The sequence below is a fragment of the Arachis hypogaea genome, chromosome 18, assembly GCF_003086295.3.
Source record: "Arachis hypogaea cultivar Tifrunner chromosome 18, arahy.Tifrunner.gnm2.J5K5, whole genome shotgun sequence".
NCBI classification, from domain to species: domain Eukaryota; kingdom Viridiplantae; phylum Streptophyta; class Magnoliopsida; order Fabales; family Fabaceae; genus Arachis; species Arachis hypogaea.
Window position 1 is genome coordinate 49,890,752 of NC_092053.1, and position 25,331 is coordinate 49,916,082.

The following is a 25,331-nucleotide window of genomic DNA, read 5'->3' on the forward strand; positions in this document are numbered from 1 at the left end:
ATGTTTTCCTGATAATGCAACACAGGGTCCTGAATCTTGATAATGTAAACTTTATTTTTAATTGATCCAATGTTAAGTACTGTTGTTGTGTGCTTGTTAATACCACCAATACTTACTGATTTTAATTGTTCATTGCTTAGTCATGGTGATTATTTTAATTATTGAATGCCAATGATATTTTTTCTTATAAATGATAATGAGTAATGGTTTGGGGTTTGTCTTGAAGCCTGAAACTTAATTGAACTGATTGTATTTGCCCACCTATCTGCAGTGGCTGAAGATGATGCTTCCTTGGTCAAGCAAATTGGCCAGAGTTTCTGGTATTCTAAAATAGAGGTATATTCCTCTTCTTATATTCATGAATAGTCAGTTTTATTCCTTGTTAACATACATGCATCATCTATGTATGGAAGACTAAACATAGATCGAATCCATTTTCTTATCAAGACAAGAAGGGAGGAACAAATCTAAGCTGCTCATGACGAAGCCATGTTTGGTGCTTCAGCACTTCCCCCTCCTACTAGTACTGACAGTGAGCCTGAAAGGGAGAATGAGAAAGAAGTTGATAAAAAAGCTGTTGTTACAAGCCTCTTAAGTGAAACGGTAAGTGGTTTCACTGCAGACTTATGTGGATAAGCATGATGAGTCATTTAAGTAATCCTTGTATTTGTGTGTGCATTTGTTGTTGAATAATTTCTCACATTAAGTTGTTATTGCTGCTCTATACTTGCTGTTGGTTGCTGCTGATTTTTCCCCCTCATTGCTTGCTTATTGAATGATTGTTAAATTCAATGAGAAAGGAAATGCTGCTGAGTTATTGTTGTTTGTGTTGGAATAGATGATGGTTGCTGAACTGAGATTGGTTTTATTGATAAATCTGTTGCTGAAATCGTGTAGTTTGGCTTGATTGATTTTCTGTTGAATTAATGGATAAATTGCTGTGCCCCTGCTGCTTGCAAGTGTAATGGTTATTGACTTAAATGAATAGAATGCTGCCTGAATCCATTACCTTTGTTCATTTTACTATTTTGAATGCTGTATGATGGGCCATTGATTGCTGTTCTGCTGAGTGCTGCTCTGCTTCTTGCTGGTTGGATTAGTTTTAATTGTTTCCTCATGTTTTCTTGCTGGAATTAGCTTATTTACTTCCTTCCTATGAATTCATTATGATTTTTTGTGTTTTTAACTATCAAACAATTCATATTGAATTTGAATTGATTGATTGAAATTGTGAAATAGGCAAATTTACTGCTGAAATGCTACCGGAATTTATCTTAAGTTGTTTTCAATATTCATCTTTGATTCAATTAATTGATTGAGTTGGTATTTAATTGCTTTTAGTTTTCAACTGTTGCTAAGCTCAATTGATTGATTATCCGGCTAAGTGCTTCACTGTTTTGGTTGTTGGAAGCTGGAAGCTTTGGGTTTTGTTATTCACTATTTGGTTGTTGTCCTATTTGGTTGCTCAATTAAACTGCATTGTGTTGTTTGAGCAAACAAGTTCTATTTGACGAATTTGTGTCAAAATAGACCCTTGTTTGCTACATGATTTCTGATTGCCTCAAGATATTTCTTTTGACTATGCACCTAACTTTTTGTTTCGGATTTTCTTATTTATAGGAGTGCTGAAATGGTGACATGCTACTTTGAAGGCTCAAGAATATTTTGATTCATAGAGACACTAATCTATGTTAGAACTTTTAACTTTTGGTTGAACTTGTGCAAGACATATAACTTGTAGAACTAATCAATGTACTCACTAATGTTATTTTGTTCTAAAACAATTTTAGTTAAATGAGGCATGTTTGAATTATGTATGTTTTTACATATTATATAAATGTAGACTTGCGTAATAAAATAGTTAATATATTAGTTAATTAAAAAAATATTACAAAATAATTATTTTACTTTTGTAACTAAAGAAAAAAAATGTTACAAAATCAAGTTACATTTTTTAACAAAATTTTTTGATCGGAAAAAATAGATTGTCATGAAAAATACCTTGAAGATCAAAATTTGTTACCACTTTTGTAATGGCTTCTGGTTTTTTGTATTAGAAAAAATTATTAAAAAATATCATATTGAATTGTAACAGTTCCATTTTTCGTTACAAAAACTTTTTGTAACGGGACTTACTGCAACGGCCCATTTTTTTGTTACAAAAAACTTTTGTTTCGAAATTTCGACGTTTTGTAACAATTTTTTTGTTACAAATACACCTTTTCCTTGTAGTGAAAGGAAGGAGGAAAAATTAGGATTGGGGAAGAAAAGATAAGATTTTGGCGCTGATTTGGATAACCTGTGCAGCGCAGGCAATGCGAGTGCGTGGGTTACGCGTTCGCGCGGATAGCGCTTCTAGGAAGTGACGCGGACGCGTGGGTCACGTGTTCGCGTGGAGTGATTTGTGCCATTAGCGTGAGGGCAGCCTCGAAGTCACGCAACTCTCTGTTTTAAATGTATTTTGCCAAAAATCTGGGTGACGCGGTAGCGTGGTTGACGCGATCGCGTGGATGGACATATTTGCAAAACGACGCGGACGCGTGGGCACGCGTTCGCGTGGGGGACGCGTTCACGTGGTAAGGCTTGTGCTTCTAGACCGTTCCAGGGAAGTATGATTTATTATTGGTTATGGAAAAGGTAGAATTTTGGGTTTTTAAAATAAAGAACAAGTAATTTAAATAGCTGGGAAAATAAATTAATGATTAATAAAACTCTTGGCAAGGTATGAAAATTCGGAAGTCCTATCTTAGTTATCCTTATCGATGGTGATGAGAATTGAGTTTTAATCCCACTTAGTTAACCTTTACTAGAACAAAGGAAAGTCAAGTGGACTAATTAGTCTGATCCTCAAGTCCTAGCCAACTCCTAAGGAAAGACTAGAGTTAGTGGAATTCAATGCAATTAGCAAAAATAACAATTATCAACCATGATGAGTTTGATAACTCAAGAGTTTCCAGTTAATCAATTAAAGTCAAGAATATATAAAGCTAAATGTAAATCATAAATCTGAAGTACCTCAAATTATATTAAATAAAACATTCAAATCTAAATACGAAGAATTCATAAGCCAAATTGGTAACATGAGTCAGATACGAATAAAAGCATTAGAATAAATAGAAATATAAAAGAAATATTGAACCTGAGAAGAAGTTGAAATAATAAGTTGAAATAATAAGAAATCCTAATTCCTTTAAGAGGAATCCTAATCCTAAATTCTAAATCCTAAGAGAGAGGAGATAACCTCTCTCTCTAAAAACTACATCTAAATTCCAAAACTATGTATGAGTGTATGCTTTATGAGTTATCTGATGAATGGATGTATTATTCCACTTTATAGCCTCTAATTTGTGTTTTCTGGGCCGAGAACTGGGTCAGAAACAGCCCAGAATTCGCTGGTTTCGAATTCAAACACGCTGGTTTTTTTGCCACTGCGACGCGTCCGCGTGGATCATACGTTCGCGTCACTTATCGTCAAGGCAACTATGGAAAATTATATATTAAATCGAAACCCCGGACGTTAGCTTTCCAACACAACTGGAACCGCATCATTTGGACCTCTGTAGCTTAAGTTATGGTTGTTTTAGTGCGAGAGGGTCAAGCTGACAGCTTTGCAGTTTCTTCAACTTCTTGTATTCCTTCCACTTTTGCATGCTTCCTTTCCATCCTCTATGCCATTCCTGCCCTGTAATCTCTGAAGACACTTAACACACATATCAAGGAATCGAATGGTAATAAGCGAAGATTAATATTAGCAAATATAAGGCCAAAGAAGCATGTTTTCAATCATAGCACAAAATCAAGAAGGGAAACGTAAACTCATGCAAATCATATGAATAAGTGTATGAAAGATTGATAAAATCCACTCAATTGAGCAAAAGATAAACCATAAAATAGTGGTTTATCAACCTCCCCACACTTAAACATTAGCATGTCCTCATGCTATGCCCAAGAGAAGCTATAAAGGAGTGAAGAGGCATGGTAAAATGTATGAAATGCAATCCTATCTATAAGAATGCAACTAAATGTGAAATGCTTCTACCTAATTGGTTAAAAATAAATAAGTTCTCCAAGACAAACATAAATCAAATTCCACTAATTCAAACCATACAGTAAAAACAAGTAAACTTGTAAGAAGATAGCTCATGAAAGCAGGAAATATAGAATCAAGCATTGAACCCTTACTGGTAGTGTATATCACTCTAACTCTCAAGTGTCTAGGGTCAATCACTCTACTCTTCCCTAGTCATGCTTTCTCAACCTTGTTCTTCATCTAACCAATCAACAAATATTTAGTATACCAATGCAAACATCATGAGGTCTTTTTAGGATTGTAATGGGGCTGAGGTAAAGGTAAGGATATATATATATAAGGCTAAGTGAGCTAACAAAGTGAATCCTTGATTAGTCTAAGATCTCACCTAACATATACATACTTTATATAATTTAAAATGCTTTACCTAGCTACCCAAAAATTTTCCCACTTTTGTATTACATGCTCATGTATCAAACTTATTTTTGAATTTTGTCCCATGTGCATTGATTCTTTTTATTTTGCATTTGGGGTAATATTATTTTTCTCTCTTTTTTTTTGTATCCCCTTATTTAATTACTTAATATTTTTTTTCAATGCACATGGTAATTTAATTATTTTGATTTCACATGAGCATGCTTCCCAAATTTTCAAATAACTTATTCAATTTAATTCCCTTTTTTTTTTTCTATCATCCCATGTTCCCATAAAATTTCCCATACTTAAATTATACACAATATCTATCTTAAGCTAACCAAGGATTCAACTTGGAATTTTTATTTTGTTTTTCTGCTTAAGGCTAGTAATGTGGTTATGGAATAGAGGGGGGTTAAAAAGCTCAAAGTGGCTAACAAGGGTGACATAAAAGTGTAGGCTTATTTGGGATAAGTGAGTGAAAATAAGTAATGGCCTCAATCATATGCAAGCATGTAAATACACTAAATAATGGACATATAGAGTGGAACAAGGTAAAGATTACAATCATAGGCAAGAAAACACACAAGGAAAAATATTATGGTTAAATAGGGTAACCATGTAATTAAGCTCAAATCTCACGGGTTGTGTGTTCTTATCTTTTTAAACTATGTTCCAAATACAACTTCAAACAAGTTTTAACAGAAAAAAAATTTTCAATTTAAATTAGTGAAATACTATAAAAATTTCTTGAAAAAGAAAATATTACTTCAACCAAGTGGTAAAATATGCACAAAATCAAATAAACATGCAATCAAACATGCAAATGCAATAATAAACAAACAAAGAAAATAAAACAACGGTGTTGTAAAGAAGAAAATAGCTAACCCATAGAGATCGATATCGACCTCCCCACACTTAAATATTGCACCGTCCTCGGTGCATACTAAGATGTGCAAGTAGATGGGTTGCGAGCTATAACCGCTGTTATTTCTCTAAAGATTGTGCAGACGGACTGGCTTGTCTCCCCATTAAGAGGCTTTTCCTCTTCCTTCGTGGTGGCCATCCTGAAAGAAGAGGGAAAAGAAGAAAAGTAACCCAAAAATAAAGGTAAAAAATAAATAAAATATGGGTGTTAATGCCAGATAATAAGGGTCTCAATTACATGGTAGCTACAACATGTAAGTGAAAAAAAATAGTAGAAGTACATGGCAAATCAAGAGTGTAAAAATTTGCAACAATGGGGAAGAGAGTGGGTAAGAAAAGATAATATAAATTCATGTCAATGCAAAAATAATACAGGTATAAAAGATTGGCATTGATTTAAATAATATTACCTAACCAGAATAACACAAGTCACTAAGCACCCAAAATAATTCAAGAGAAGATGCAACAGTTAAAAAAGAAAATTTTAACACCAAAGGAAAAACAATTAATTTGGAAAAGAAAATAAAAATATGCACAAAATTAAGATGCAATGAATGAAATATGCAAATAAATTAAGTAAAATAAAATGAAAGATAAGAAGAATGGGAGGGGAAAGAAGGGAAGAAGAAGTAAGTAAGAAAGGAGGGAGGAAAAATTAGGATTGGGGAAGAAAAGATAAGATTTTGGCGCTGATTTGGATAAGCTGTGCAGCGCAGGCGACGCGAGCGCGTGGGTTACGCGTTCGCGCGGATAGCGCTTCTAGGAAGTGACGCGGACGCGTGGGTCACGCGTTCGCGTGGAGTGATTCTTGCCATTAGTGCGAGGGCAGCCTCGCGGTCGTGCAACTCTCTGTTTTAAATGCATTTTGCCAAAAATCTGGGTGACGCGGTAGCGTGGTTGACGCGATCGCGTGGATGGCCATATTTGCAAAATGATGCGGATGCATGGGGCACGCGTTCGCGTGGTAAGGCTTGTGCTTCTAGCACCGTTCCAGCCCCATTCCAACCTAACTTGCTGCTAAACACCCGTTTACGTCGATTTTACAGGGCCACGCGTTCGCATGGGTGACGTGGGCGCGTGGGAGGCATTTTTACCACATGATGCGGATGCGTCAGCGACGCGGTCGCGTGGATCAATTTGTGCCAAAGGCACGCCTCCAGCCACGCTCTCGCGTGACTCTCTGTTCAATTCTCTTTTCTTCAAAACGTGCTGGTGACGCGGACGCGTCAGCGACGCTGCCGCGTCGCGTGCGTGTTTTTTTTTTAATAATGCAATGCTAATATGAATGTTATGCATGATTCCAGGTCCAATCGAAACTCAAAAACAAACAAAACAGACTAGAATTAAAACTAAAAAAGGGACGATCATACCATGGTGGGTTGTCTCCCACCTAGCACTTTTAGTTAAAGTCCTTAAGTTGGACATTTGGTGAGCTCCCTGTTATGGTGGCTTGTGCTTGAACTCGTCTTGAAACTTCCACCAATGTTTGGACTTCCAATAAGCTCTATCAATACCAAGTAAATTCCTCAAGCTTTGATGGAGTTCTTCACAAGCTTTGAGCTCCCAAAATTGATCCTCATATATTCCTGGATCCCAAATCTTGTTTCTACACCCGTCTTCAAGTTGATTATCATGATTCCATCTGGGTGGTTCAGCCTTAGAATTCTCACTGAAGCGTCTAAACAACTTCCCAGACCCATTCAATTGAGCTCTACACCAACCTTTGCGTTTAAACTTAAAGCTTCCAACCATAATGAACCTTGCAGGACAATTCTTACCACTGACCATCTTCCTCTTACTCTTAATGCCATAAAGAGCTCTAAGTTGACCATCCGTCTCCAGTAGCCCATATTCAACTGGGAAGGTAAAGGTGAAGGATAAGAATTTTACCCACTTGAACGTTGTGTTGGACGGTAATGGCCTTGGGAGAGGTGTTTCTAATGAACTTGCAAGCTCCACTCCCTTGTGCTCTTCTCTAACAACTTCCACCTCCTTGTAAGCTTCTTCAATTTCAACCTCTTCCTCTTGGTAGCTTTCTTCTAATTCAATCTCCTCTTCACTACTTTCCAAGGGCATGGGAAGTTGTGCTTCTTCTTCTTGAATCTCCATCTCTTGATCGACTTCTTCCAAGTCCTTTACCAACCATGACATGCCTTGTAGGTTGTACACCCTCGTCAACATCAAATGCAACCGTCTTGGAAGGAGGTTCTATAACCTGACTTTCCCATGGAGGTTCAGCATCTCCTAAATCTTCAACCATTTTTTCCTCTGCAACTATTATGGCTTCCTCCACTTGTTCCAATACAAAGCCATGTTCCTCATTGTCCACCGAATTTTCTAGGGTCTCCTTCATGCTACGCTCTTCTTTTGATTTTCCACATGCAACCATGGGAGTACTTTGAGTACTCAGATGTTGGGAAGCTATTATATTTACTACCTCGGTTAAGGCAGTAGTGAGTTCCAGTACGCCCATTTGCATCTTCGCTTGCCCTTGAAGAAGAACACGAAGGGTGTCATCCATTGGAGATTGGGGTGGATATGAGGGTTCATTGGTTGGGAGAGAGGGCTCATAATACGGAGGTGGTTCTTCTTGATAAGGATATGGAGATGGTGAATATTAAGGTGGTGGTTCTAGGGAGTAAGTGGATTGGAGTTGGGGTGGATATGGGTTAGGGTCATCTGGAGGTGTTTGGTTGTAAGGGGCTTGTGAGTATGGTGGTTCAAAGCTATGTTGAGGAGGTGGGTCATAGGTATATGATGGGGGTCCACCATATCTATTGTCTTGGTATGCACCTCAGAATGGCTCTTGACTATAGCAGTTAGGTGGGTGTTGGTTGTTGCGAAAGGGTCCACTATAACAATTGTTTTGGCATGCATTGTAGGATGGTCTTTGTCTGTGATATTGTGGAAGGTGTTGCTGCCAGAAGGGTTGATCAGATCCTCGTGGCTCCTTCCATCTCTAATTGTTTTGACTTTGATGCATGTTCCTGTTATAATTTCCATTCCTTGCAACAACATTGGAACCAAACTCAAAGCGACGGGGATGAGAACTCATAGTAACTAAAAAAAATTAAAAAAAATAAATAAACAAGCAAAGAAAAATAAAATAAAATTAAATAAATAAGAGAAAAGATTTGAAATTTGAAAATTGAAATTTGAAATTTGAAATTTGAATTTGAAATAAGAGAAGATAAGATTTTTAAAAAAGATATCATTTTTTTGAAAAAATTTGAATTTTGAAATTTAAAACTAAGATAAGATAAGATGAAAAAAATTTTAAAATAAAAATCTGAATATTTTTTTTCGAAAAAATCAATTTAAAAGTAAATATTTACAATAACCAATAATAAGGCACACGTTTGCAATTTTCCGGTAACGGCGCCATTTTTGAAAGAGCGAAACTCTCGCGCGATCTAGAATTTTCTAAAAATAAATTCCCGTTGTGAGTATAGCTTCTAGACCGACAAGAATTCCTTCCTTACAAAAGTTTTGTTTATCACTTAAGCAAACCCAATAAAATTGATAACCGAGTATTCAAATCTCGGGTCGTCTTCTCAAGGAATTGCAGGGAAGTATGATTTATTATTGGTTATGGAAAAGGTAGAATTTTGGGTTAAAATAAAGAACAAGTAATTTAAATGGCAGGGAAAATAAATTAATGATTAATAAAACTCTTGGCAAGGTATGAAAATTCGGAAGTCCTATCCTAGTTATCCTTATCGATGGTGATGAGAATTGAGTTTTAATCCCACTTAGTTAACCTTTACTAGAACAAAGGAAAGTCAAGTGGACTAATTAGTCTGATCCTCAAGTCCTAGCCAACTCCTAAGGAAAGACTAGAGTTAGTGGAATTCAATTCAATTAGCAAAAATAACAATTATCAACCACGATGAGTTTGATAACTCAAGAGTTTCCAGTTAATCAATTAAAGCCAAGAATATAAAAAGCTAAATATAAATCATAAATCTGAAGTACCTCAAATTATATTAAATAAAACATTCAAATATAAATACGAAGAATTCATAAGCCAAATTGGTAACATGAGTCAGATACGAATAAAAGCATTAGAATAAATAAAAATATAAAAGAAATATTGAACCTGAGAAGAAGTTGAAATAATAAGTTGAAATAATAAGAAATTCTAATTCCTTTAAGAGGAATCCTAATCCTAAATCCTAAATCCTAAGAGAGAGGAGAGAACCTCTCTCTCTAAAAACTACATCTAAATTCTAAAACTATGTATGAATGTATGTTGTATGAGTTGTCTGATGAATGGATGCATTTTCCCACTTTATAGCCTCTAATCTGTGTTTTCTGGACCGAGAACTGGGTCAGAAACAGCCCAGAATTCGCTAGTTTCGAATTCAAACACGCTGGTTTTTTCGCCACTGCGACACGTCCGCGTGGATCACACGTTCGCGTTACTTATCATCAGGGAAACTATGGAAAATTATATATCAAATGAAGCCCTGGACGTTAGCTTTCCAACGCAACTGAAACCGCATCATTTGGACCTCTGTAGTTCAAGTTATGGTCATTTTAGTGCTAGAGGGTCAAGCTGACAACTTTGCAGTTCCTTCAACTTCTTGTATTCCTTCCACTTTTGCATGCTTCCTTTCCATCCTCTAAGCCATTCCTGCCCTGTAATCTCTGAAGACACTTAACACACATATCAAGGCATCAAATGGTAATAAGAGAAGATTAATATTAGCAAATATAAGGCCAAAGAAGCATGTTTTCAATCATAGCACAAAATCAGGAAGAGAAACGTAAACTCATGCAAATCATATGAATAAGTGTATGAAAGATTGATAAAATCCACTCAATTGAGCACAAGATAAATCATAAAATAGTAGTTTATCATTGACACCATCATGTTTCCTGATTCTGTTGCCTTGTGCAATGCAACCTACGTCCAGTCTCCAGCACAACTGTGGTAGAATTTCCACTATAGTTAATGTATTACATACACCAATTCCACAAGATTGACTCAATCCTTTCACACTCAAGTTCTAACCTAACTTGACTTGGTTATGCTAATACCTAACTCTTCACTCTTAGTGCTAACCCAACTAAGAAAGGGGTACCTCACAGGTACAAGATACAAGGCACAGACTTAACCTAAAGAAATCTGAAATAACTCTAGGCTTTTCACTCATGTGTATCTCTCTGCCTTTTTTCTCTCTTAGGCTCTTTCAATGACTCTCTCATTCAGCCTTTTACCTCAAGAAATTACAGAAAGATAAACATTAAAAAAAATTACAATCTGTAAAACATGAAGGAGATTGATGCTTCAACAGTCTTTTTGCTATGTGATAAACCAGATTTGCTAGCCTCTGATTCAGTTCTTCATTCTGGCAAAATGCTCATTTGACTAGGAAGCACTGTCCAAGTAGATGAAATTCTTCAAAGAGCTCTTCTTAGAACATACACCTCAAGAATACTGGTTTTCTCTCCTTGGCTTCTGAATGGTGAACCAACTTCTTTTGTATCTCCTTGCATGTTGCTGTGTTGCTCTCCCTAGGTCAACTCTCGAGCTTTGTACTTCACCAACTCACCTCATCACCTTTTTCCCATTAATCATCAAAATAGGAACTTTGGTTCTGACCTTCTCTTGTTGACCGAAAGCCACAGAACAGTAGAAATAGATAACTTCAATGGTAAACCTAGATCTTGGCTATTGAAAAACAACTTGGTCCCCAAGACACACTTATGACCGTAGATGCATAGTAGTGAAGAGCAGAGATCATCTTTCCCATGTAACCCATAATGGATAGGCAGAACATTGAAGATGAAGAAAAGAAGATATGATGCATGTATAAGGAAATGAAATCACCTTTTAGCTTCTGACTTCTTGATGCAGTTTAATGTGGGTGATTAGACTTCAACCTTTTGTTTAACCTTCTCTTTCTTGCTTCTTTGGTGAACAACTTAGGGAATAAGCTTTCTTTTTTCTTTTTCTGAGTTCTGACTGAATAGGAAAAATTGTACGTTGCTTTTGGTGAGATTAAATTGGAAGGATTTGAATGATAAAAGCAATCGGGCTTAGATCGGGTTTGATTTGCTTAGCTCGTCTTATTCATTTTGCTTTACTCCTTGGAGAATTCAGCTTGAGAGGGATGACTTGGGCTTGGATTATATTCACTTACCATTCAGCCCTTTTTGAATTCCTTGCTCAATCAATTTGGCTTTAAGTGAGTTATAGCTTGTTTATGTTTCTGGTTTGATTTCCATCCTATTGGGCTGCTTCTTTCTTTCTTTTTGGCCTGTAACAATTAACCAAAATCAATTAAAACTAATTGGATAATTAGCCCAATAATCTAACGTTTATCATCATCAATTATGTTAGTTAATTTCTTAACTCAACAGAGTTTTATGCTAACATGACATACCATGAGGGTAGTGTTCAGTCTTATGTCAAGGGCAGAGACATTGTGCTAAATAATGAAACCATCAGTGATTCACTAAAATACACTGATGTTGGGGCTTGTGCTTATACTTTTGTTAAGTGGGATGAAGGAGTTGGTATCTCTTTAATAATGCTTTGGCTCATATCTGTGAACATGTTTCCTTGATTGATGGCATTACCCCTACTCACAAAGCCCTAGGATATGAACGTGCTCAGTTGCACCGAATTGTGAATCACATCATACTTCCTTAAAATGGTTCATATCAAAGAGTATCTTATACTGACACTCTTGTTTTGTATTCCCTACTCACTAAAACAGAAATTTCTTTTGCTTATTTGATGGTAAGATACATATTTGACTCTGTTAGAAGTGAGAAAGACAAAGCCCTTTCTTATGGCATGTTTCTAACTTGTATTTTTGGCATTTTGGTGTTGACTTGTCCAATGAGGATTATGAAAATAGACATTCATATCTAAAGAGAGGTGGTGCAGTGAAACAGCAAAAAGGACTAACTTGTTCTGAGAGAGTGGTTCTAGATGATGAAGATGATGAGTTCATTCTTGAGGAATCCCTCCTCCTTCCACTGAGGGCACTTCCATCTCCTCTGGACAAAAATCTGCTCTATTTAATCTTGTTCGAGATGTAGTCCAAGAGTTTGTCTTCCAATCCAATCACATGATTGCCATGAGTAAGGAACAAAGGAAGCTAGCAAGCAAGCATGAGAATTTTCTCCGAAAATCAAAGGATAGAGTGGCTGTATTCATGAAGTTCATTAATAATATTCAACAAGATGAAGATCATGCCACTGATGCTGAAGAGGAAGCTAATTCGGAGGGAACTGGTTCAGATGCCTAGATTTGTCTCATGAAGCTGCTGCTCTCTCCTCACTTTTTGTCTCATGAAAATTGTTTCTCTTGTGTTTTTTTAACTACTTTCTGTTATTTTGGATGACTGTAATACTTTAACTACTGCTGCATTCACTTTAAATTAATTTGGTATTTTAGACTGTGCATTAACATTTTTTGCAGGTTATATGGTGCGGTTTTTACTTGAATTTGCCTATTTTTCACCCTTGATGACAAAAGGGGGAGTAATAGAGCATGAGTAGCAGGATTGTGAATATTTGATTATTTTCTGGAATGTTAAATGTTGCTGCTATAATGTTGTTGGCATGAAAATTTGATTTGCAAATTTTGCTACTGCTGTGATTTTTTTGAAAACTGGAAACTTGCTTTTTATGACATGTTGAATATTGGGCTGGTTTGGTGTTGCTTGTTGTTTAAACTCCCTTAGTCAAAGTTGAATTATATGCAGCTCCTTATTGTACTCTCTATAAGTATAATGTAAACAGGAACAAAAAGAAGAGCATAAATCTAGGGGGAGCTACTCTTGAAAAGGAAAGGGGGAGCAACATAAAAGCAAATGACAAAAATCAAAGGGAGTTCCTAAACCTTACTCAAATTCATTTTTTTTATTGTTTTAATTATGTTTGTCATCAATGGACAGATTGTTGAGTTAAGAAATTAACTAAATTAATTAATGATGACAAACATTATTTTTGGGTAATTATCTAATTAATGTTAATTATTTTTTATTAAGTGTTGCAAGCCAAAAATCAATAAACAACAGTAGCCCAATTGGATAAAAATAAAAACAAGGCTGGTGGGCTACAAATCAATAGAAGCCCAAAGAAAACAAAGCAAGGAATCAACGGGCTGAAATAAAAAGATCCGATCCAAGCCCGATAGCAAGCAATTCCCCCTCTTTTGCTTTCACCAAAAGCAACGTTCACTTTTTCCCTCTTGGTAAGAAATCAGAGAAGTGAGAGAGAGCTTAGTTCCTAAGCTAGTCACTGAAGAAGAAAGAAAGAGAAGGTTAAGTAAGAAAGGTTGAGGTCTAATCAAACCAAATCAAACCAAATCAAGCTAAGGTAGATGTCAAAGGTAACATATTTCCTCTTGCATGCATTTTGCTTTCTTCTCCTCTTCCCAACTCTCTGCCAGTCCGAAATGGGATACATGAGAAAGATAATCTCTTTTCTACAATGTTGTGCATCTACGGTCATATGTGTGTCTTAGGGACCTAGTGTTTCAATGGCCAAGATCTGGGTTTACCATTGAGAATATCTGTTTCTGCTGTCATGTGGCTTTCGGTCAACAAGAGAAGGTCAGAACCAAAGTTCCTATTTTGAGGATTATTGAAAAAAAATGAGATGGTGAGTTGGTGAAGCACAAAGCTCGAGAGTTGACCTAGGAGAGAGCAACTCAACAACATGCAAGGAGATACAAAAGAAGTTTTCTCACCATTTTGAAGCCAAGGAGAGATAACCAGTATTTTGAGGTTCATGTTCTAAGAAGAGTTCTTTGAAGAGGTTCAACAACTTGGACAGTGCTTCCTAGTCAAAAGAGCATTCCGCCAGAATGAGGAACTAAATCAGAGGCAAGCAAATCTAGTTTATCACATAGCAAAGAGGCTGTTGAAGTATCAATCTCCTTCATGTTCTACAGATTGTAATTTTCTTTTTAATGTTTATCTTTTTGTAATTTCTTCAAGTAAAAGGCTGAATGAGAGAGTCATTGAAAAAGCCTAAGAGTGGAAAAAGGCAGAGAGATACACATGAGTGAAAAGCCTAGAGTTATTTTAGATTTCTTTAGGTTGATTCTGTGTCTTGAATCTTGTACCAATGAGGTACCCCTTTCTTAGTTGGGTGAGCACTAAGAGTGAATAGTTAGGTATTAGCATAACCAAGTCAAGTTAGGTTAGAACTTGAGTGTGAAAGGATTGTGTCAATCATGTGGAATTGGTGTATGTAATACTTTAACTATAGTGGAAATTCCACCACTGTTGTGGTGGAGACTGGACGTAGGTTGCATTGTACGAGGCAACCGAACTAGGATACATGTCGGTGTCAGCTTCTTTTTTCCCTGCACTGTTCTATTTTCTGATATTCTTGAGACAAAATAAAATTGTCTCATAAATTTTCCGCTGCTGAGTTCAAACAGATTCAAATTGCAAGTTTGCTTTAAAAGGGTTATTTCATTAAAGTAAAAGAAGGTCATAGATTCAACCTCCCCTTCTCTAAGCCTTCTACAACCTTCACTCTGAATCATTCAAATTATTTCCAGTATCAAATTATTTCAAAATCAAATAAATACCAATATTAAATCTTTTTCCAAAATCAACCGACTCCAATAGCAAATCATTAACAACAACCAACCACACATCTTATACCATATACACAATCCATCAATAATTCATTCAGTTCATTCCTATCTTAAGGTCTTCTAGCCAAAGTTTTCATGTGACATTAAACATTAACTACGAGAAACCAAACCCATACCTTGATCGATTCCTCCTTAAGCTCAGAACACCTTAAAAACCTCTCATTTCACAAGCTCAAAGCTTTCAAACGTCAATTCCTCAAACTTAATCACCTAGATTTTGTTTCAATTCGCCCAATTAAACTTCAAATCAACAAGAACACAATCTAATTCACACTAATTATCATAGGATTCACTAATTCAATAATTCATTAGGGTTTAACAGTTTCTTACCTTACCCACGAATCAATTGGACAAAACCTAGTGATTATCCGCTGCTAGAGTTCACCTAAACCATCAAAATCATTCAATTCTTCAATACCCAAACCTTAAAATCACGAAATTTAGGAGAGAGATAATTGGGAAAGAAATAATAATTTCTTACCACTTTGTTCAGATAGAATTGAAGAGAATTTCGAGACAAACACGTGGTCGTTGACGGCTTGTCAATTGGAACTCCGAAATGAAAGTTATGGACGATTGAATTTTTGGAGACGTTAGGATTAGGTTTTATCGTGATTTTTCTTTCTCTACGTGCTTCCGGTGAAGCTATGGGCAAGAAAGGTTGGTAGTTAAGGTAATGTAAGTGGGCCTTGGGCTCGGTTTGGGCCGGTTTGACCGGTTCGGTTCGTTGGCCTAATTTTGGACAAAAATCTTTAAAATTAGTGTTAAAATTCATATTTTTAATGTTTCTACTTCTCTAAATTATAAAAATTGATATTCCTAATTTTTTAATAAAGATTAATTTATTGACGAATTATTTATTAATTTCGCAGAGTTTACACGCTGTACAAGAACCGCGTATATGGGATCGGGTCGTTCTTTGCCAGTAGCCTCCGCACATCCACATTGAGGCGTCGTCAGGCTCCACCACTAGTCGAGCCGTCGAGCCCAAGGAAAGTATGGATTTGAGGTTTGGTGCACGAATTGTGAATCACACTTTTCACAACGCGTACCACTAACCAGCAAGTGCACTGGGTCGTCCAAGTAATACCTCACGTGAGTAAGGGTCGAATCCCACGGAGATTGTTGGTTTGAAGCAATCTATGGTTATCTTGTAAATCTTAGTCAGGAAGTCAATTATGTTTATCAGTTGAATTGCGAATAAACAATAGAGCATGGATTAAAGGTTACTTGTTATGCAGTAATGGAGAATATGTTGGAGTTTTGGAGATGCTTTGTCTTCTGGATCTCTGCTTTCCTCTGTCTTCTTGTTCACGCACGCACGTCCTCCTATGGCAAGCTGTGTGTTGGTGGATCACCGTTGTCAATGGCTACCTTCCATCCTTCCAGTGAAAACTACGCTCACGCGCTCTGTCACAGCACGGCTAATCACCGGTTGGTTCTCGATCCGGTTGGAATAGGATTTACTATCCTTTTGCGTCTGTCACTAACGCCCAGCCTTCAAGAGTTTGAAGCTCGTCACAGTCATTCAATCCTTGAATCCTACTCGGAATACCACAGACAAGGTTTAGACTTTTCGGATTCTCATGAATGCCGCCATCAGTTCTAGCTTATACCACGGAGATTCTGGTTAAGAGATCTCAGAGATACTCATTCAATCGGATATAGAACGGAGGTGGTTGTCAGGCACACGTTCATGGTTTGAGGAAGGTGATGAATGTCACGGATCATCACCTTCATCACAGTTAAGCGCGAATGAACATCTTAGATAGGAACAAGCGTGTTTGAATGGAAAACAGAAATACTTGCATTAATTCATCGAGACACAGCAGAGCTCCTCACCCCCAACAATGGGGTTTAGAGACTCATGCTGTCAGAGAATACAAAGTTTAGATCTGAAATTGTCATGAGATACAAAATAAATCTCTAAAAGTTGTTTAAATACTAAACTAGTAGCCTAGGTTTACAAAAATTGGATAAACTATGATGGATGATGCAGAAATTCACTTCTGGGGCCCACTTCTGTGTGCTGGGGCCCACTTGGTGTGTGCTGGGGCTGAGACTTAAGCAATTCACGTGCAGAGGCCATTTGTGGAGTTGAACGCCAGTTTTTGTGCCAGTTTGGGCGTTCAACTCCAGTTTTTGATCCTTTTCTGGCGCTGGACGCCAGAATTGGGCAGAGGACTGGCGTTGAACGCCAGTTTACGTCATCTATTCTTGTGCAAAGTATGGACTATTATATATTGCTGGAAAGCCCTGGATGTCGAATTTCCAACGCAATTGGAAGCACGCCATTTCGAGTTCTGTAGCTCCAGAAAATCCACTTTGAGTGCAGGGAGGTCAGAATCCAACAGCATCAGCAGTCCTTTTTCAGCCTGAATCAGATTTTTGCTCAGCTCCTTCAATTTCAGCCAGAAAAATACCTGAAATTACAGAAAAACACACAACTCATAGTAAAGTCCAGAAATATGAATTTTTCCTAAAAACTAATAGAAATAGACTAAAAACTAACTAAAATATACTCAAAACTATATGAAATTATCCCCAAAAAGCGTATAAAATATCCGCTTATCACAACACCAAACTTAAACTGTTGCTTGTCCTCAAGCAACTAGACAAATAAAATAGAAGACTAATAGGTTGAGAAGCAATAATATCTCTGAGTTTTTGATTGAAGCTCAGATCCTAATTAGATGAGCGGGACTAGTAGCTTTTTGCTTCTGAACAGTTTTGGCATCTCACTTTATCCATTGAAGCTCAGAGTGATTGGCATCTATAGGAACTCAGAATTCAGATAGTGTTATTGATTCTCTTAGTTCAGTGTGATGATTCTTGAACACAGCTTCTTTATGAGTCTTGGCCGTGGCCCTAAGCACTTTGTTTTCCAGTATTACTACCGGATACATAAATGCCACAGACACATAACTGGGTGAACCTTTTCAGATTGTGACTCAGCTTTGCTAAAGTCCCCAATTAGAGGTGTCCAGAGTTCTTAAGCACACTCTTCTTTTTGCTTTGGACCTTGACTTTAACCGCTCAGTCTCAAGTTTTCACTTGACACCTGCACGCCACAAGCACATGGTTAGGGACAGCTTGGTTTAGCCGCTTAGACCAGGATTTTAGTCCTTTAGGCCCTCCTATCCACTGATGCTCAAAGCCTTGGGATCCTTTTTATTTGCTCTTGCCTTTTGGTTTTAAGAGCTTTTGGCTTTTTCTGCTTGCTTTTTTTTTTTTTTTTTGCAAGCTTTGTTCTTTGCTGCTTTTTCTTGCTTCAAGAATCATTTTTATGATTTTTCAGATTATCAATAACATGTCTCATGTTCATCATTCTTTCAAGAGCCAACATATTTAACAGTCTTAAACAACAAATTCAAAAGACATATGCACTGTTCAAGCATTCATTCAGAAGATAGAAAGCATTGCCACCACATTTAACCAATTAGAATTTCTTTTATTAAACTCGAAATTTTATTGCTTCTTATTCAAAAGATCTACTATTTTATTCATGTTTAATGATGATGAGAAAAATAAACTATAGCTTAATTGGAGATAAAATCAAATAGATACTAATTACTATTATATGACTTCTAAGGTAAACTTTTATAAGGACACTGTCACAGAGTTAAGGCAGAAATTGGAAATTAACAACCTTTATTCTGGGGGCACGGGGGTTCCTCTGATCCTTGGGATGCTTGGTACTACAAGAGAAGACTTTTGGCGCTTCAGTTCCCTTAAGTCACGCCCCTGCTTCTCTTGTTCTTTAAACATATAGGTCAGCATTTGACTGTGTTCCTTCTGTTGTTTTATTATTTGCTCCATAGCTTCCTGTATCTTGGTGACAGACGTCTCAAGATATTCCCAATATTCTGCTTGAGAAATCTCTGGGAGGAATTCCTGTGCTCTCTTCTTGATAGGATCCTCCTGTGCTTGTTGTCTCTCCATTGATGCTTTGGTGATTGACTTTTCAATTAAGATATATTCAGTTATTCCCATCTTGACTCCAGCGTCCTTGCAGAGCAGAGAAATCACGCTTGGATAAGCCAACCTGGCCTCTTTTGAATTTTTATTAGCAATCTTGTAGAGTTCAGTGGAAATCAGCTAATGAACCTCCACTTCCTTCCCCGTCATGATGCAATGAATCATCACTGCTCTTTTAACTGTGACTTCAGAACGGTTGCTAGTGGGCAACAGAGAACGCCCAATGAAGTCCAGCCATCCTCTGGCAACTGGTTTGAGATCCTCTCTCTTGAGTTGATTTGGGACGCCCTTTGTGTTGGTGGTCCACCTGGCTCCAGGGATACATATGTCCTCTAGAATCTTATCCAGGCCAATGTCTGCTCTCATCATCCTCCTGTTGAAGGAGTCTGGATCATCCTTTAGCTGAGGTAGCTTTAATATCTCTCTGATCTTGTTAGGGGTGGTATGAACAATCTTTCCCCTGACCATGGTCCGAAATTCGTAGCAGGCAGTTCCAGATAGTCTTTGCTTGTCAGTCTGCCACATATTAGCATAGAACTCCTGGACCATGTTCCCTCCTACTTTTGTTTCAGGATTAGCTAGGACTTCCCAGTTCCTGATTCGAATTTGCTCCCGGATCTCCGGATATTCGTCTTCTTTCAGATCGAATCTAACTTCCGGGATCACTGATCTCAGACCCATTACTTTAAGATAATGGTCTGAATGTTCTTTAGATAAGAACTTCCCTTGATTCCAAAGTGGTTTTGGAACGCTCTCTTTCTTGCCTCTTGGAGTGGATTGTTTTCCTTTGGGAGCCATGATCTTAGTGATCTCGGATAAACACACCAAACTTAGAGGTTTGCTTGTCCTCAAGCAAAAGAAAAGAAAGGAGAGGGATAGAAGGAGATCGAGGTGCACTTGTTGATGGAGGAGGGGGGAGGCTGAACCCAATTTTAAAGGGGTGGGGGTGGGTTTTCGAAAAATTGGAAGAGATAAGATAAAAAGATTGAGTTGAAAAAGATAAGATAGAAGATAGAGTTTAATTTTGAAAAGATATGATAGATTTTTGAAAAAGATAAATCTGAATTTTGAAAAAGATAATATGGATATTTGAAAAAGATATGGATTAGTTGAAAAGATTTTTGAGTGAAAAAGATAGATTTGTTTTCAGAAAAGATTTTGAAAAGGGTTGGATTGAATTTGGAAAGATGGATTTTTTGAAATTAAGGATTTTAGAAATCAGGATTCTTGACATGTTCATGTAAAAATCATGCATTGAAGCATAAAATTTGAAATTAGAATGGAAATACGTGTGGGATAAATGGATTTGGCTCCTCCCTGTCTTCCTGGCGTTTGAACGCCCAAACACTGCTTGTTTTGGGCGTTCAACGCCCAAATGCTGATCTCCTGGGCGTTCAGCGCCCAGTTGCTGCCATTACTGGCGTTCAACGCCCATTGGGTGCCTGTTTCTGGCGTTGAACGCCCAGATTGCTGCCCTTACTGGCGTTCAGCGCCCAGTGGATGCCCATTTTGGGCGCTGAACGCCCAAAATGCCCCTTTACTGGCGTTTTCTTGCCATTGAGCTTCCTATCTCTGTTTTGTGTGCAGATTCCTTCTATAATCCTGTAAACTTATACAAATGATTCTGTACCTTAGTGTCAGTGAACTTTATATAAACAAATAAAAATAAAAATAGGGCAAAAATGCTTTAGAGGATTGATGCCCCATGGCTGGGTTGCCTCCCAGCAAGCGCTTCTTTATTGTCTTTAGCTGGACCTTGCTGAGCTTTTAATCTAGCTTCAGCCTTGAGCATTCTTGCTCAATGTTGCCTTCAAGATAGTGCTTGATTCTCTGTCCATTGACAATGAACTTCTTATCAGAATCAATATCTTGAAGCTCCACATAACCATATGGTGACACACTTGTAATCACGTATGGTCCCCTTGATGACAAGTCATCCTAGCCTATTTTAGCTAGTCTTTTTCTTTTGTTTTCATTAGAATTATGCACTTTCTTGAGCTATAAGCAAGCTAATTGAGTAGATTTTCATGTTTCCCTTGATTGAACCAACCATATATGAATTCATGCCATTTCATGAGGTTTTATGCTATATTTGTTGCATATTATGAAAGATTGAATATCTCATGATTTTGAGCATAGCTTTGATGAGTTTGGTTGATTAATGATAGGTGAAGAAAGCTTGGAGAAAGGTTGAAGCAAAGAGGAATGGCTAGGAGTGAAGAGAGGACAATGGAATAAGTGAAATTGAACCAGGAAGCAAGAAGTTAGCCCCAACGTTAGCCCCCTAACTTGGAGGCTAACGTTGGAACTTGAAATTTCCTCCCTGGCCATCCCACGTTTGCGCCAACGTTAGCCCCCTAACTTGGAGGCTAACGTTGGCACATGAATTACAAAGGGAGAAGGGCCAACGTTAGCCCCAACGTTAGCCCCCTAACTTGGAGGCTAACGTTGGAACTTGAGAGTTTCTCCCCTGGGAACCAACGTTTGCGCCAACGTTAGCCCCCTAACTTGGAGGCTAACGTTGGCACATGAATTACAATGGGGAAGGAGCCAACGTTTGCGCCAACGTTAGCCCCCTAACTTGGAGGCTAACGTTGGCGCCACTAGCACCAAGGGAAGGCCAACGTTAGGGTCAAAGTTAGACCCCTAACGTTGGCACCAACGTCCAAACCAGAAAAATGTGCCAACTGATATGAAAAGTTGGAGCCAAAGTTTGGCTCAAACTTTTGGTCCAACTTTTGCTAACCTCAAAACCGGTTCAATTGGTTCACTTCGGTTCTTCTTCAAACTTCAAGAGCAATCAACCAAGGCCTCTTTCAACCCAATTCCACCAAGAGCAAAGGCCCAACTCAAGGCTTGAAGATCATTTGAAGAAAGTGTATAAATAGGATAGAATTCAAGTTCTTCGGGGAGCTTTCCTTTTGGAATTTTCATAATATTTTTCGGAGAGCTTTTGAACTTTAATTTCTTTGCTTTCATTGCTTTCAATTTCATTTACACTTGTCTTGGATCTTGGATTGGAGAATTGAAGAAATTCTGTTTCAATCTCAATCTTAGATCTCTTTGTTTCTTTACTGTTAATTGAATTCCATTTCCGGTTCATTACTCTTCATCTCTTTTCTTTGCAATTTACATTTTCCTTGCAATTGTTCTTGTTGGATCTAGGAAGGCATTGAGATCTAGACTTGGTTTTCTAGTCTCTGGGCCCTGAGATCTCAATTTTATATTCTCTGTTTCTTGCTTTTAATGTTCATTTACTTTACTGCTTCAAGATCCGGTTCAATCCCAATTCCTTTTCCCTCTTCTGTTTGATGCAATTTAGTTTTTCCTTGTTTAATTTCTGCAAATCCACATCCCAATCCCCTTTACATTTCAAGCAATTTACATTCCTTGCACTTTAAGATTCTGCAATTTACATTTCTTGCACTTTAAGTTTCTGCCATTTAATTTCTTGTTCTTTAAGTTTCAGCAATTTATTTCTTGTTCTCTTTACTTCAATGCAATTTAATTCTGCAAGTCACAAAACCATCAACCAAATCTTGATTCGCTTGACTAAATCAACCACTAAACTAAAATTGCTCAATCCTTCAATCCCTGTGGGATCGACCTCACTCCCGTGAGTTTTTATTACTTGATACGACCCGGTGCACTTGCCGGTTAGTTTTGGGTGTTTTGGGAGAAATTATTTTTCCTCCAAAATATCTCATCAAGTTTTTGGCGCCGTTGCCGGGGATTGATTAGATTGACAATGATTAAGTGAGGTGGTAATTTAGATCAAGCACTTTTTCGTTAATTTTGATTAACCCACTAACTGTTTGATTTTTTGCTTAAACTAACTAACACTTCAATCTGGCAGTAAATTGAAGTGTCACTAGTTTTGTGCATTTCTCATGTTCTGCTTGTATGTCAGGTACAGGAAGAACCATACCCAATTTTCATGAACAAGATGAAAGAACTCTCAGGAGGTTAAGAAGAGCTGAAAGAGGGAAAAACATTGTTGGAGAAGAGGAATCAGACGAAGAATTCCAAGAGATGGAGGAACATTTAACCAATCCACCAGGTGGAGAAGACAATAACAATGGCAACCCACCCCAGAGGAGAGTTTTGGCTTCCTACACCTTTGCAAATCCTAGACATTGTGGGAGCAGCATCTTGGCTCCAAATGTCAATGCTAACAATTTTGAACTCAAGCCACAACTCATCACTTTGGTTCAGAACAACTGCTCTTTTGGTGGAGGACCACTTGAGGACCCACACCAACATTTATCCACTTTCTTGAGGATATGCAACACTGTCAAAACTAATGGAGTGCCCCCTGACAGCTACAAGCTGATGCTATTTCCATTTTCTCTCAGGGACAAGGCCACTCAATGGTTGGAATCCTTTCCAAGGGACAGCATCAACAACTGGGATGATTTGGTAACTAAGTTCCTTGCAAAATTTTATCCACCTCAGAGGATTATAAGGTTAAAGGCTGAGGTACAAACATTTACACAAATGGAGGCCGAACCTATCTATGAGGCATGGGAGAGGTACAAGGCTCTGATCAGGAAATGTCCCCCTGCCATGTTTAATGAGTGGGAGAAGCTTCAAAACTTCTATGAAGGCTTAACACTAAAATCTCAGGAAGCTTTGGATCATTCAGCTGGAGGTTCCTTGCAACTCATGAAAACTGCAGAAGAGGCTCAAGAACTCATTGATATGGTGTCCAACAACCAATATTTCTTTGCTCATCAAAGAGGCCGCCAACCATCACAAAGGAGAGGAGTAATGGAGCTAGAAGGAGTGGATTCAATCCTGGCTCAAAACAAGATAATGCAGCAGCAAATTCAGCAACAATTTGAGCAAATGGCCAAGAGGATTGATAGTCTCCAAGTTGCAGCAGTCAACACTAGCCAACCATCAACCACATGGGGACAGAGTGAAGAAACTCAAGAAGAACAACAACAAGAGCAAGTACAGTATATGCACAACCAAGGACCAAATGAAGTGTATGGTGATACATACAATCCATCCTGGAAGAACCACCCAAACCTCAGATGGGGAGATAACCATGTCCAAAACCAACAACCATGGCAGAGGAACTCAAACCAACACAACCCAAGAAGTAACCAAAATCACAACCAGCAGACTAACCAAAACCCCTACAGAAAACCTCAAAACAACTACCCCAACCTCAACCAATACCAATCTAATAACCAATCCACCAACCAAAATGCCTACCATCCACCACCCACATCTCATAACCCACCTCAAATATCACCTGAAGCCCAAAGAATCACTCACTTGGAGGCCATGATAGACAAAATGTTGAAACACCAAGAAATGGTAGCCAAGAATCAGGAAGCCTCTATGAAGAGCCTAGAGAGACAGATGGGGCAACTCTCCAAGCAAGTATCTGTTGAGAGACCTTCAAACTCACTGCCCAGTGACACAATTCCAAATCCTAAGGAGGAATGCAAGGCAATACAATTAAGGAGTGGGAGAACATTGATGAGCAACAATGACACTACAAGGAAGCAAGCAGAGAACACCAAAGAACCAATGGAGGAGGAGAATCAAACAAAGGTAGATGAGGCTAAAGAGCAAGTTGTGATGCCAAACAAAGACACTGAGAAACTCAAAGAGAAGAACAACCAGCCACATAGCTCAAAGGAAGTAGCTCAGGGGCAGCAGCAAATAGGAAAAAGCATCACACCTCCACTGCCATATCCTCAGAGGTTTAACAAAGAGGTTAAAGACCAGCATTTTCACAAATTCCTTGAGATTTTTAAGAAGCTGGAAATCAATATTCCCTTAGCTGAAGCACTTGAACAAATGCCTCTATATTCCAAGTTTCTGAAGGATCTTATCAACAAGAAAAGAAGCTGGGATGAGAAAGAAACCATAATGATTGCTGAGGAATGCAGGGCCTTGATTCAAAAGGGGCTTCCTCCCAAGCTTGAGGACCCAGGAAGCTTCCTGTTGCCTTGCACCATTGGGAAATTGACAATCACTAAAGCAATGTGTGATCTCGGAGCAAGTATTAACTTAATATCATCCTCCTTGGTGAAAAAGCTGCATATAGAGGAGGTCAAACCAGTACAAATGTCTCTGGAGCTGGTAGACAAGTCAATGGTATACCCCAGGGGTGTAATTGAAAATCTTTTGGTCAAGGTGGACAGTTTTATATTCCCTGCTGATTTTGTGGTTCTAGAATCAAACAATGATGATGGTGACTCTGTTATACTGGGAAGGCCATTCTTGGCCACTGCTAGAGCTATCATAGACGTAGAGGAAGGGGAATTAACTCTCAGGATGCATGACCAGAGTGTTACTCTGAAGGTTTTACCAGAGGCACAAATTAGC